The following is a 14,831-nucleotide window of genomic DNA, read 5'->3' as shown; positions in this document are numbered from 1 at the left end:
AGAAAATAACAGGAGATCAACAGTGGCATGTGGCAGGTCCCATGCATTGTCCAGTGCTAGTTCTGGTTTACCTTCCTTGTGCAAGAAGGCTCTAAACCATGCAACTGAGAAGGATCCTTCAAAAACAAACAGAAACACTTTCTGTATGCCATACATCATGCTCTCCCTTCCTGGCAGCCTTCCCCAACTTGAGAGCCCAAAATGTTACAACCTTTCCCCATAGGGATGTGAATTCCAACTGCTTGATCCTTTGGGTTGCCATTTTTGTGTCTCTTTTGGTGCCACCACAGAACAAAATAAATCAAGTTTCATTTTATTAGGTATACATTTGACAGTCTAGATGGGTTCGTACCTCAGAAATCCTGGAATTGGAATATTCCAGTGAATGACTGTGGCTTCACCAAATAAAGTTTTGCTTGGGTGGAAGGCCAAAAGAGGCGGGATCATCATTCTCCATTCTATTGCTGGTTTGCAGAGGTTAATCTTTCTCCTTCACATTAGGAAGACTCAAAGGTAAGGGGCTTACAGTCAGGTGATTCTAATGGACTGGGAAGGTAGGAGTGTAAATTGAGGAATTACTCATAGGTGTTGGAAGCACATAATCAGGACTTCACCTTAGCTGGTTTCTTAACTGGGTACTTAACAGACCATAATGGAAAGAGGATGTGTGAAGCTTTTCTGCGCCTTGGGAGGAAACTCCATCTATATGCAAATAGAAAAGATCAATAATTGCTGTAGAAAAATCCGAGGACAAAAAAAAAGCCCCCAAAAAGCTGCACAACAGATATAGATCCCAAGAAGTTTCTAGGAAATTCTTTATTGAAGGAAATGATTAATGCTTCTCGTTTTGTTTTGTTTTGTTTTTAAATGGCTTGGGACCACTTTTCTATTGGTCTAAACAGATAAGATTTTGGTTTCTTGTGGCTGCTTCTTTTTTTTTTTTAAAGCAAGTAGTGTTGTTTATTTCCCTGATAAAGAAATAAATGTGTTCTTGTGTACCTTCAAATAATTTCTGACTTATGGCACCCCTAAGACAAACCTATCACAGGGTTTTGCTCAGAGGGGGTTTGGCATTGCCTTCCTCTGAAGCTGAAAGAGACTGACTTGTCCAACGTCACCCAGTGGGTTTCCATAGCTGAGTAAGGATTTGAACCCAGGTCTCCCAGTGTCCTAGTCCAAAGCTCAAACCACAATACCATGCTGCGCCAAATTCTTGAGGTAAAACCTGGGCTGCAATATTTGGTCCAATTCGTTTCAGTATTTTTTGCAGTGGAATGAAATTACCCCTGAAGATCACATCATTTTTTGGTTGGGAAGTGTGTGTGTGAAACTCTAAAATGTTTGGGGTAAATCTTATGTTTAATAAAAGCAAGTTGCCCCTCACCATGCACACACACACACTCCTGCTCTTATTTATTTTATATAGGCAAAAGCCTTGCCAATGATTCTGGCAGAAACCAGGCAGCATTCCTGAACAGAATGTCTCTTGGGAATGAAAATATTATCTTCTCCGCCATCTATTCACTTGAAACTACATCTATTGTGCAGCGATCTTTGGAAACTTCATCTGTCCAGTGTCCCAGTGGATTTCCTAAGGGCATGGCCATTTCACACCTTGTGATAGGGATGGTTTGGTCTTAGTTTTTTGTGGGTTTTTCAGGCTATGTGGCCATGTTCTAGAAGAGTTTCTTCCTGACGTTAGCCCAAAAACCCCCACAAAAAATGATGGATGCCGGCCATGAAAGTCTTTGACTTCACATCAGTTTGGTCTTAGTTACCAGTGCATCCAAACTGGCTGTTGACAAACTGGATGTCTATCAAATAAGAATATGGAGGTCAGATGTCTTGTACGGGTTAAAAAAACCAGCATCTACATAATGCAAAATTTATGGGATTAAAAAAGTGAGACAATGAGAGACACTTGGGCGCGTTACAGACCGCCCAGAAGGGGCAGTCTTGCGCCGCTGCCGGTTGCTCCGCGAGGGAGCCGCAGCAGCCAAACCGCATGGCTCCCTTGTGGAGCAAAAAGAAGCCCCAAAATGTTGCTTCTTTCCGCGGCATGGATATGATGCAGTGAGGCACCAATGGTGCACTCGCAGCATCATATGCGCTGTGCGATGTGTGGACGCAGCGCATCCGTTACATAAAGATGGCGGCCCCGTGTGGAACGGGCAGCGCCATTTTGTATGGCCTGGGTCCGTATTAGGGTTAGGGGCGTCCAGAAGGGATGCCCCTTTCTAATCCTAATACGGACCCAGTCCGTACTTTATGCCCGTTTGTAACGGGCCTTGGATAGCATATTTAGGCTAGTCCCAGCATTTGTGAAAACTGACACAGTGTGGGTAGGTAAAAGTTAAAAAAAGAACAACCCTCAACAATAAACCCATTTTATGATTTAAGCAGGAACAAGGAAACAGTGACCCTTTGGATGTTACCTATAATATCCAGTCAGCATGGACAATAGGCAGGCATGATGGGGCATGCAGTGTACCAACATCTAGTGCACCTAGAGTTGCCACATCAGGGCTATTCCAGCCTGTGAGGTTTCAAGGCCAAAATCTAAGACATAGGGATGACCCCCTTGTGATGCCACATGAGGTGGGCCCTGGTGAGGCTACAAGGGTAGTGTTACATGGAACAACCAGTGGTAATGTCAATAAACACAATACGTTAAGCATAAACCACAGTTGCACAGAATATGCCATTCAAAAAATGAATGCCAGTCTCAGAAATGAGGAAAAAAATATGTATATGGAAATGTTTTTAAAGGCACTGCTTTTCTTGCCCCTCACCCGAAGGACTGGAGAAGAGGTCCAGGCCTTGGGACTTATGGCAAGGCAGCGGTGTTGGTGGGACACTGAAATGTTTAGGGTAAGCCCCAGGTTTTGAAGAACTTCAAAGGAGATATGCAAAGTACTAAAGCTAATTTGAGGATTATGTTCAGGGCCATGGATAACTCATTTAAAGCCTGGATTAAAACCTAAAGTTAATTTGGTGCCCAACTAACTTGGGAGCCACCAGCCACCACTGGGGCCAAATTCTGAGATGTGAGAACTCTAGGTGTACTCACTAGAGATGTGTCCATCTCAGCGTAAGACAGGCTACTCTCTTTTAATCTCAGACTTCCCACATGGAGATCTTAACAGGGATGTATACTATATTATTTTCATTTAAGTATTACGGGGAGAATGTTAGTGACATACTTTGAATACTCTCCCAAAGCATTTTAGAAATAGGAAGTGACTTGCTTCTAGGGCACTGTCTCCAGGTCCTCCCCCCATGCCTAAAGTAGACCCATATAAATTGACAAGACAAATAAGTTGAGTATCTTAAAATCCATTTATCCATGATTAAATGTAACTCTACGACACCTGTAATCAGACCAAGGCAAATCAACATGAAATTGATAGCAAATCAACATGAAATTGTGAGTTTCCCCCATACTCCCTGTATTGCTTTTGCCAGAGGAGGAAAGCAGATTGTTCTCATTTTTATGAAGTTGGCTGAATAACGAACTGAGTAAACTGATTCAGTTGAAGAAGTCTCATTATATCTGTTAGCAAGAACATTCTAGGTTTCTTCTTCAGTGGAGTAGAGTAGCATTTACAATCTTATTAGCCAAGAGCTATTCTTTACCCATCTGATCCCTGCTGTGTAAGGTTTCACAACTTCAGCAAGTTCTCTGAAATCTAAGTAAAAGAATTTTGACTATGCTATGATCTATGCTGCCCCAGAGCAAACTATGTCACTATCTAATACATTAAGGATGGAACAAGTGCTTTGAATTATTGCTGGCAACAATTAGATTTTCTAGTCATTGTTCTGCCCTCGAGAAATCAAATATTTGCTGAACATTGCACCTCTTTTGGAAAGCTGGAGCTATGATCTTATCTACTGTAGCTGTCCTCCATTACACTGAAACCAACTCTGGATTTAAAAATCTGGATTTAAAAATGGCAGACTTCCTGTTTTGAAAAGATGCCGGATAAGCATGGCTGGGACCCAGGCTGCAGCTGGGTTGCACTCACTCAGCCCCCAGTGCATGCGATAAAATCTGGCTTCAAAATTAAATGTGAATGGGGTAAGTCATTTTAAACGGCGTGTGATAAACTTGTTAGAATAATAGAATCATAGAGCTGAAAGAGGGAACAAGGTCCATCCAGTCCAACCCCTTGCCATGCAGGAACACACAATCAAGGCACTCCCAACAGATGGCCATGCAGACTCTGTTTAAAAACCTTCAAAGAAAGAGACACCAAAACACTCTGAGGCAACAGATACATTCCACTGTGGAACAGCTCTTATCATCAGGAAGTTCTTCCTAATGTTGAGATGGAATCTCTTTTCCTGGAGTTGGAATCCATTGCTCCAGATCCTGTTCTCTGGAGCAGCATGAAAGAAGTTTGCTCCATCCTCAACATGACACCCTTTCAAATGTTTAAACATGGCTATCATGTTACCTATTAACCTTCTCTTCTCCAGGCTAAGCATACCCAGCTCCCTAAGCTACCCCTTATAGTGCATTTCCCGACCTTTTTTGTAGTATATTATAGATGTTGAAGGCTCATTCTAGCTTGCTGATTGCACTGGATAACTATAAGGATATCCAGCACTTTGGATAACATCTTTAAAGGTGTGATTGGAACACAGGACAGATTCACCACTCCACCCACATGGAAGTCGCTAGGTGTCACCACTCCCAATCCAGAGAAAGAAGTGCTTCATTATCAGCTTCATAGACCATTAATGTCATAGACAAAGTGATTTAATGAAATTATCTTAGTTAATGTAAATGTTTAGAGTGGTCTTTATTTAATTTTGCACTTTCAACTCTTTTTCCTCCAAAGCAGCAATGGGGAATAGGGATGAAAATCTTCAGAAACTTCTTTCTTGCAGATTGGAACAAATGATTTTATCATCTTCTTCCTCACTGTGAAAAATCCATCAAAAACTACAGTTTTTGAAGATTATTTGCTGTGTAGGACTTAATTCTGCCCCAGAGAATGGCATGTAATTTTTTTTGTCCAAAAAACTAGAAAACACATTAGCTGAGCAGCAAATAATTTCCATGCAGAAAACTGACATTTTTATGTGGAAACCCCTCACCAATGTACATTTTGCCATGCAGAATAAGTCCTGGACTTTGAAGATTCTTACTCATCTAGGATTCTCCTTGTCAGAATCATAGAATCATAAAATTGTAAGTGATCTCATGAGTCATCATGTCCAACCGCAACTTAATGCCAGATCTTCGAGCTAAAGCATCCCCAGTACATAGTTGTGAACCTCTTTTTATAGATGTCCCGAGAAGGAGACGCCACTATCTAGGCTGACACACAAGGAACTTGGTTTTCAACTATTGTTCAACTATTTTCAAATTTTCTTTCCCCTAATGGGAAATACCATAGTTTGGTGGTACAGGTTTTTTATTTAGAATTTATCGGGGAACCTTTCCTATTAAATAATTATAAAACCATGGTTCTACTTTAACTTTGATAACAGCATTCTATAAATCCTGGGATTTGCAATTTAGGGAGGGGTATTAAAAATTCCAAAAGAAAATCAGCATGTGCTTTATGGACTATAGCAAAGCCTTCAGTTGTATAGATCATGAAAAGTTATGGAAGGCCCTTAAAGATATGGGAGTGCCAATACATCTGATAGCCCTGATGAGGAATTTGTACTAGACTACTGTCAGAGCAGAATATATAGAAACAGAATGTTTCCCAATTGGCAAGGGTGTAAGACAAGGCTGCATTGTATCACCTTACCTGTTCAACATGTATGCAGAATATATTGTAAGAAAAGCAGGCTTGGACATAGAAGAAGGAGGAGTGAAAATAGGAGGGAAGAATAATAACAATTTAAGATACACAGACAACATCATAATACTAGTAGAAAACCTCAAAGACCTTGAACAACTACTAAGAAAGATGAAGGAAGAAAGTGCAAAGGCAGGCTTACTGATGACCATAAAGAAAAGTAAACTTTAAAAAAAAATGACCATGGAGAATCTACTTAAATTCAACCTAGACAATGAAGAAATAGAAATAGTAAAAGACTTCTCATACTTGGGATCAAACATTGATAGGAAGAGGGACTGCAGTCAGAAAAATATTAAGAATGGGAAGGGCAGGCATGAAGGAACCAGAAAAGATCCTAAAATGTAAGGACAAAGAACAGAGCACAAAAGTTAGAATCATACAAGCCATTGCATTTCCTATTACCATATATGGGGTGGGAGCTGAAGAGTGAAAAAGGAAGATAGGAAGAAAATCAGTTAATTTGAGATGTGATGCTGGAGAAGAGCACTGAGGATTCTGTAGATAGCAAAAAAGACAAACAAATGGGTCCCAGAGCAGATCAAGCCAGAAATCTCCCTGGAAATCAAGATGACAAAACTGAGGCTGTTGTACTTTGGATATATCATGAGAATGCACAACTCGAAGGCTTTCATGGCTGGCATCCATAGTTTTTTGTGGGTTTTTCTGGCTATGTGGCCATGTTCTAGCAGAGTTTCTTTCTGACATTGCGCCAGCATCTGTGGCTGGCATCTTCAGAGAAATTCTCTGAAGATGCCAGCCACAGATGCTGGCGAAACATCAGGAACAAACTTTTCTGGAACATGGCCACATAGCCCGAAAAACCCACAAAAAACTATGGATGCCAGCTATGAAAGCCTTCGACTTTACATTTTCAACAACGTTTTCAAAATGAGTTGAAAACAAGCTTCTGTTCAGTGCAGCTTCACTAGGTTAGGTGGTATGTGATGCTAATTGTATATGAAACAAATATAGCCACAGCAACTGTATGAGAGTGGATTTTGCCAGGATCTTTTAAAAATTCTGTGCTACTATGAATGGCTTCACCAACTGGAGCAGAAGTTATTTCAACTTTTCTCAAAACTTTGCTCTGCACTTTCCTAGATTTTCATCTGTATCACTGAATCAAAAACAAAGTGGACAATACCTAATAAAAACAAAGCAGGAAGAGAAGGAGAAAGATGGTGAGTTGTTTTTGTTTTTTTTAAAGGGGGGGATAGCAAGAAAGAGATCCAAATCCTTTGTTCTCTTTTTAGTAGACCTGCATTAGCCAAATTCAGAAGTAATTCTAAACAGCTGGGGTTAGCCTAGGACATGTAATCCCTCAAAAGTTTGGTTTCAATTCCAGAAATGGAATGTACCATTGAGCCCCATATACTGGAAGTAAAATCTTTTATATATATATATATACACACACACACACACACACACACACACACACACACACACACACATAATCTAATTGAGGGGAGAGTGAAGAAATAATAATACTAATACTACTACTAATTATAATAATAAATTTTACTTGTATACTACTTTTCCACAGATCAAAGCGGTTTACAGCCGCAAAAAAACATTACAACCATAAAAAACCGTTACAAAACATCTCTAGATAAAAACCAGTTATACAAAATTTAAAACACAGTCATACAGCAAGGTAAGGCAGGGAATCAATGGCATCAACATACACAACTTCATTTATCAGAGGGGAAGGCTTGACAAAAAAGGAAGGTTTTAAGCTTTTTAAAAATGTTTCTAGGTGGGTCGTCAAACGGAGCTCCTCGGGAAGGCTATTCCAGATTCGCGGGGCCATCACTGAAAAGGCCATCTGGGATGTAGAAACATATTTGGAAGGTGGAATTTCCATAAGATTCTTCCCGGATGTTCTGAGTGTGCGAGGCAGATTATATGGGGAGATGCGGTCCCTCAAGTAACTCGGGCCCAAGCCATGTAGGGCTTTATAGGTAATAACCAACACTTTGTATTGCGCTCGGAAGCAAATAGGCAGCCAGTGAAGATCTTTTAAAATAGGTGTTATATGGTCAAACCTAGATGTACCGGTGACCAGTCTGGCTGCCATATTTTGTACTAACTGAAGCTTCCGGACTTGGTACAAGGGTAGCCCCATGTAGAGCGAATTACAGAAATCTAGACGAGAAGTTACCAGAGCATGTACCACAGTTTCAAGGTCCCTTTGGCCCAAGTAGGGTCGCAGTTGGCATATCAACCGAAGTTGATAGCAAGCACTTCTGACCATCGCATCTACTTGAGATGTCAACTGCAGGGACGGGTCCAGAAGTACTTCTAGACTGCGAACTTTGTCCTTCAGGGGAAGTGTGACCCCATTCTGGACAGGTCGATAAATTTTCTTCCCCAGGCCTGGGGAACCTATCACCAGTACTTCCATTTTCTCTGGATTCAAACTGAGTTTGTTTTCCCTCATCCAGCCCATTACCGACTCCAGGCAGGCATTCAGAGGAGTGTGTGGAATACATGGTTCCAGAGTGAGGTGAAAATGCAAGAGAATTTCTCATATCTGACAATTGTCACATTCTGACAATATGGATTATACCTTGCCTTTCCAGTGAGCAAAATAAATAATTCAAAGCAGAAATACATTTGAATTTCAATTTAAAGGGGAAAATTATTAATTTCAGAGATGACAGTATTATAGTAGGATTCAGCTAACATGGGGGGAACATTTCCCCTCTTCCAAAGTGACTTGAATTCTAACCACACTGAAACATTTCTCATCTGTAAAGTTTCCTAAAAACATTAAAAATAGATTTCAGCTGACAGCCTCTTCATATTGAGTTTTGATAGTGATGTTTCCACTTGTATGAATAAAAAAACCTTAATCAATGGTGGAAGGGTGGAATGAAAATTTTTAGAGGAACATCTTTGATAAAAGAGAAGGGCATGGAAACTAGCCAGACTAAAGGGCTTAAAATTACAGAACCAAATACAAAGAGAGGGAGACCACATGCTAGATGGTTGGACTCAATGAGAAAAGCTATGGTCCTCAGCCTGTAGTACCTGGAAAGAGCAGTGAAGGACAGGGGTCTTTGAGATATCTCATCCATGGTGTTGCCATGAGTCAAGGCCAACTCAAGCAACAACAAGACTGGCTAAGCAAAATCAAAGTTTTTCATACATGTGGATCAGGATGAAGAGCTTAGTCCAAAAAGACACGCAGTTATGTGTACTATTTTGATTGTTAAACCATTGTAAATGAAATATTACTGTATAGTTGGTCCTTGTTATCAACTGGGGCTTGGTTCCAGGATGCCCCATGGATAAAATCTATGGATGCTCAAGTCCCATTAAACATAATGGCATAGTGAAATGATGTATCTTATATAAAATGGATAATCAAGGCTTGTTATTTGGAATTTATACCTTTTTTGAATATTTTCAAGCTGTGGATGCTTGAATCTGTGGATAAAAAATCTGTGGATAAGGAGGGCCAACTGTACAATTTTGGACATATAATGCCAGTCACTTTTGTTGCTTTCAAACACGGTGCCTGGAAGGAAAGAAAAATATACAAGGACACAAAAAAAAGTTTAATAAATACACTGTTTAATAATAAAATTGGGAATCTTTCAGGAGTGCTTTAGTTGTGCATTCCTGCATGGCAGCGGGTTAGGCTAGATTACCCTTGTGGTACCTTCCGACTCTTATGATTCTATGGCGGGATACATACCGCCATTTAGTACGTATAGGATACGTACTAGGGTTAGGAAGGGGCGGTGCTTCCGCACCCCCTAACCCTAGTACGTATTCAATACGTACAAGATGGCGGCGCCCCTTCTACATGGGCGCCGCCATCTTGACGTATCGGACGCTGAGCGTCCGTACGCGTCGCGGCCGTTGTGACGTAGCGAGTGCGCCCCTGGCGCCTCGCTACGTTGCAAACGTGACTCAAGAAGAAGCTCCATTTTGGAGCTTCTTTTTCAGTCTGCACGGGAGCCGCGCCGTGTGGAGGCTCCGGCTCCCCCGCAGAGTAACCGGCGGCGGCAGCAGACCGCCGCAAAGTATGATTCTAATATGATTTTTCTCTCCCTAGATAATTTCCAGCCAAAGTTAGTTACTTTCAAGAGCCAACAATTTCAGTGGAATATTTGTTTTTCCTATAAGACATCTGTCAGGCTGAAGGCTGGTCTTTTTTCTTTGCTATAGAACTGTGGCCTAATGCTGTCCAGGCAACCCCCATCCTCCTAGGCCACTAAATGGCGGTGAAGTCACTCTTGAGAAGTGTCCAGGACAGTGTTGTACAAAGAATATCTTTTTCTGCAGGGAACCAAACAGCATATACCACTCACATAAACTTGAGTTACATGAGTATCTGTCACCAACAGCATTCCAGCCATTGGCATCTTTGAACTGGACTTTTTATGCTACTCTGAGGAAGATACAGATGAGGGAGAAATGTAGGATGACCTTAGAACTTCCTCCTCAGCTCTCTCATATGCTGACTTTTATCTTCCTCATACTCTGAAGATGAGCACCACCAATAATACACCTATCATCTTCAGAAGGCAGAAGCCAGAATTTGCAGAATTGGACAAGTGTCCCTTAAACACAGCTAACTCCTCCAAGGATTAGATTAAGGCTCACTGTGACCCCAGTTCTCTTGTGAAACAATGCCTTCTCATAGTTTGGTCAATAAATTCATTGGGGAAAATATTGGTGGCCATTACCTCTACTCAGAGAGGCCTCAAGTGATCTTGACCAGCTTAGAAGAGACCCTAGTAGACTACATTTACTTCTCTGTGATTTCCAAGTTCCAGTAGATGAGCACATAATTTATTTCAGATCACTGTACAGGATGACGGCAGCTGTGGCTAAAAACAAGTCCCTATTAGCAAAGAATCAAGTATTACATGTGGCTGAACATCTGGAGGTAGGATTAATGCTCAGCATTAAGAAAACAAAAATCATGACCACAGGAGATCTGCAAGAATTTATCCTAGATAATGAGAAAATTGAAATAGTTCCCATACCAGAATACCAAATATTGACCAGAATGGAGACTTCAGTTAAGAAATTAGAAGAGGACAAGGATTGAGAAGGGCAAGAAGAACTGGGCAAGATCCTAAAGTGCAAAGATATTACTCTGAACACTAAAGTAAAGATCACCCAAGACACTTTATTCCCTATCACCATGTATGGTTGTGAGACCTGGACAGTGAAGAAAGCAGACAGAAAGAAAATGAAATCATTTGTGACGTGGTGCTGAAATACAGTGTTGAGGGTACCATGGACTGCCAAGAAGACAAACAAATCTTCCTTGAAGAGGTCAGACCTGAACTCTCACTAGAAGCCAATATGACTCAATTCGAGTTGTCATAATTAGTAAAAAAGAGAGTCCTCCCTCCAGTCCATCTGCTATGGTCCAGGCCTTGGAGAGAGAGAAGATTTCTGGACTTGATCCCCTTCCCCACTGCCATTCTCTTCTCCTTTTGTGTCATGTCTTTTTAGATTGTAAGCCTGAGTGCAGGGAAATGTCTAACCATTTGTAAGCTACACTGAGAGCGGGGTATAAATGCTTTGGCCACATCATGAAAAGGCAGACTCACTAGAAAAAAAACAATAATGCTAGAAAAGGTAGAGTGCAGTAGAAAGAGAGAAGGACCATATGCCAGGTGACTTAGACTTGATCAGGAAGGACAAGGGCTTGAATTTGCAGGACCTGAGCAGAGCAGTGGAGGTCTTGGAGATGTCTCATCCACAGGGTCACCATGAGTCGAGGTAGATCAGGGCAGTTAACAACAATAACAAACACCTGGAGTGTCAAGCAGGATGTAGTTTTATTACTTGATTTTGCTGCATGTTTAGGGTGCAATCCTATAAATGCTTGTCTAGAAATCAGGCCGGTAGCTAGGCCTTTAGGGGCCCTGGGGCAGAAAGTAGGGCTTGGTAGGGCAGAGTGTTCTCATGCTCCTGAGTCCTACTGCATGCCGTGGGTGCCATCTTGGTGCACCGCCATTTCAGGTCCTCTTTGGCTGGGGCCCCTGGGGCGTTGCCCCAGCCTAGCTACGGGCCTGCTAGGAATGTCCTTCTGAGTAGTGGCACCTAATTCTGAGAAAATATGCAGGATCACATTTGGATTTTCTGTTAACATTTCCAAAACTCAGTGAATTGCAAGAGAGGTTCATTGCAACTAATGATCTAGATGGAGACTCACAGTCAGGATGGGCAAAGTGCTACTCATGGACAACATGGGCCACCAAGGCAGTTTTTCTCACCATTCCCTTCCCCCAAATTCCACAATGTTGCTCCCACAAGAAAACCATATTGAATAAACATGTGATTTTACACTCCTAGAAGTATTTGATTTTTCAGTAAGACAGCACAATCTCTCCCAAAACCTAACCCACCACCAAACAAAACATAGACAGACTTCAAGCCTGCTGTTGGGATTTTACATTATTTTGCCCACTAATTTTTCCTGGGATGGAAAATTGACCCAGGGCCCTCTTGAATGTGGTGGCAACAACTGGGAAATAATTCAAGTAAATAGTTTGTAGTGTTTCAAAGCATATGTTTGTGTAGTTGAAAAGATTGCTTCTGGCTGCATCTATAGCTGCCGCAAATAGCCACAATAGTTCACTTTTCATGGGTAGAAGTTCAAGAGAGTTATTCTCCTTGGTTTGATATTATTTTTCTAGACACTGTCATGACACTCTCTTTCCACTTCACTTGGTTCCAGAACTGGCAGAATAATCAGTTGGTTGAATTATATGTACATTCAAGTACTCCTTCAAGGTGTACAGAATTGTATGATAACTGTTGACTTACACAAGAAACATTTCTGGCATTAAGCTTCAAAGATGTTTTGTTGTGGCCTGTGTCAGTAAAAAAATAAAATATAATAATGGTATTAAACAATAAACAAGCCACAAAAGGACAGCCATAACAGCTCACGCATCAGACATTTGAGAATCAGTTTACAGATACACACATATATATTTAATATTCTTATGGAGTTGGGGAAATACCTATAAATACCACAGGGAGCAAGGAACCTACTGATATTTTGACATTTGTTGCCAGTAAGCTGATTTGCACAAGGGAACAGCAACAGATTTAATTAAGTGTTTCTAAAACACCTGTAGGCTTCATTAAAATGTTGCCCTACTTCCTTCAGCCCAAGGGACTGGAAATTTTTACATACAAATAATTAATTAACAAGCAGCTGCATTGCTGGGGTGTTAAAAGGAGCTGGGTATTCAAAGGAGGGTGTCAAGAGTTATGGGGATCCATGGACAGTGAACCTATACTATGACAGGTGGCAGCTTGTCAGTCAAACATCCTGCATTGAGCTTGAGTAGCAGATCCTTTTGGACAGGAAGAGGCTCACTTCAAGGGGGTTTCCTAGGCTTGTTGAGCCTTGCTCAGCGAAGAAGAGTTTCTTGAGTTCTGGGATGTCCATGCATCCTTGGTTATCCTTTGGTTCTATTTTGTGTGGGGTTTCCCCCCCCCCCCCCCGAGTACTGCTGTGTCCCAGAACTCCTGATCCTGGCTAATCCTAGATTTTTGGCTATAGCCTAGTCCTGATGGAAGGGCCTATTTTATTAAACCAGTTTCCCTCCCCTTAGTTTTCATTTTTATATCTCTTTTTGCACTCTTTCTCCTCTAGGTATGCCATATGTTACCTGGAATATCCATTCTGGAGACAGGAAATCAATTCCTCAGTCTCTTTTCATATAGAGACCAGTAATTTCTTCAATTAAATCCCATGGCTTGCCCCTCACACCAATCAGTACTATTGTTGAATCCCAGTGGTCAATATATGAAAACATATTTTATGCAAATATTACAATTGCACCATGAAACCACAATCGTAAGTCAGTCTGCAGTCTTATACAAGCTTGCTTGGAAGTTATTTCTATCAAGATCAATAGGTCTGAAGTCAATAGCAAATATGTTTAGGACAGGAGCAGTAAAGTAAAACAAATGTAACAAAAATAAAATTGAATGTGAAAAGCTAATATGGATACACTTCTCACTCCAGTTTTGTCCAGTTTCTGTACAGTTTGTCTCAAGAGATAGTATATTATGTACACATTTCATATGGTTTGAATTAGAAAGACTAGAGGCATGAGCAGGAAAAGATGGGCTGGATTTCCATTGAAAGTACTAGCAAGCCTACAGGACTTTGGCCATTTTAACAGTCTTCTTTATTTTGTCATTGGTATCAGGTCTGTAGAAGAATTCAGATTAAACAGAGGCAGTCTTTGTAATGACACTATCACTGGTATGAACCTTGGATTATCAAGATATGAGAAACCTGTTACATAGCAACTAATATTGAGTATGTTAGACTTCCACTCTGTGGAACCACTCTTGTCAGTTATTGGCCAAAATCCTATAGATTAATCCCAACCAGAGTATACCGATTAAATCACTTGTTCAGTATTAAGTCATCATATAAGTAAATATTGGATAGTGAGTTGCCATGTACATACAGCTCATTTATTCAATAAGAATAACAACAGAACTCAGGCCATTGTTTTAAGTGACCACTTTTGAATATGGAGATCATTCTCAGTCAGCGATGATCTTATGACGTCATAAAGACAAGCTGTAGATTTGCAGTGAATTAACTTGTATTTGAGAACAAGCTTACAACTGAGTGAATTTTGGTTCCACACACATGCATATGCCCTTGTTGAAATGGACAAAAAGAATAGATATGATCAGTTTTATTGTTAATGTATTTCAGAATTACACAACTTGGGTAGACACAGTAAATTAGTGGGTTTTCATCTATGTCCCTTTATCAGCCAGCAACTGATTCAATGTGTGCAATATACTTGGGACTAGCAATTGGATTGCACCAACATATTATGAAGGCAAATCTAGATTATTTTAAATGTAAAGTGACTAGATCATTATTTTAAATTGCCATGCAGCAATTGGGCAAAGTCTAGGAAATTTAAAGTCCATTTGCATATCAACAAGGGCTCTGCTTTTGCAGTCCAATATGTCTCCATTCCTGTG

The sequence above is a fragment of the Sceloporus occidentalis genome, unplaced genomic scaffold (genome assembly GCF_023333645.1).
Source record: "Sceloporus occidentalis isolate IW3139 unplaced genomic scaffold, rSceOcc1.0.p SCAF_1, whole genome shotgun sequence".
Classification (NCBI taxonomy): Eukaryota; Metazoa; Chordata; class Lepidosauria; order Squamata; family Phrynosomatidae; genus Sceloporus; species Sceloporus occidentalis.
This window is presented reverse-complemented; position numbering follows the sequence as displayed.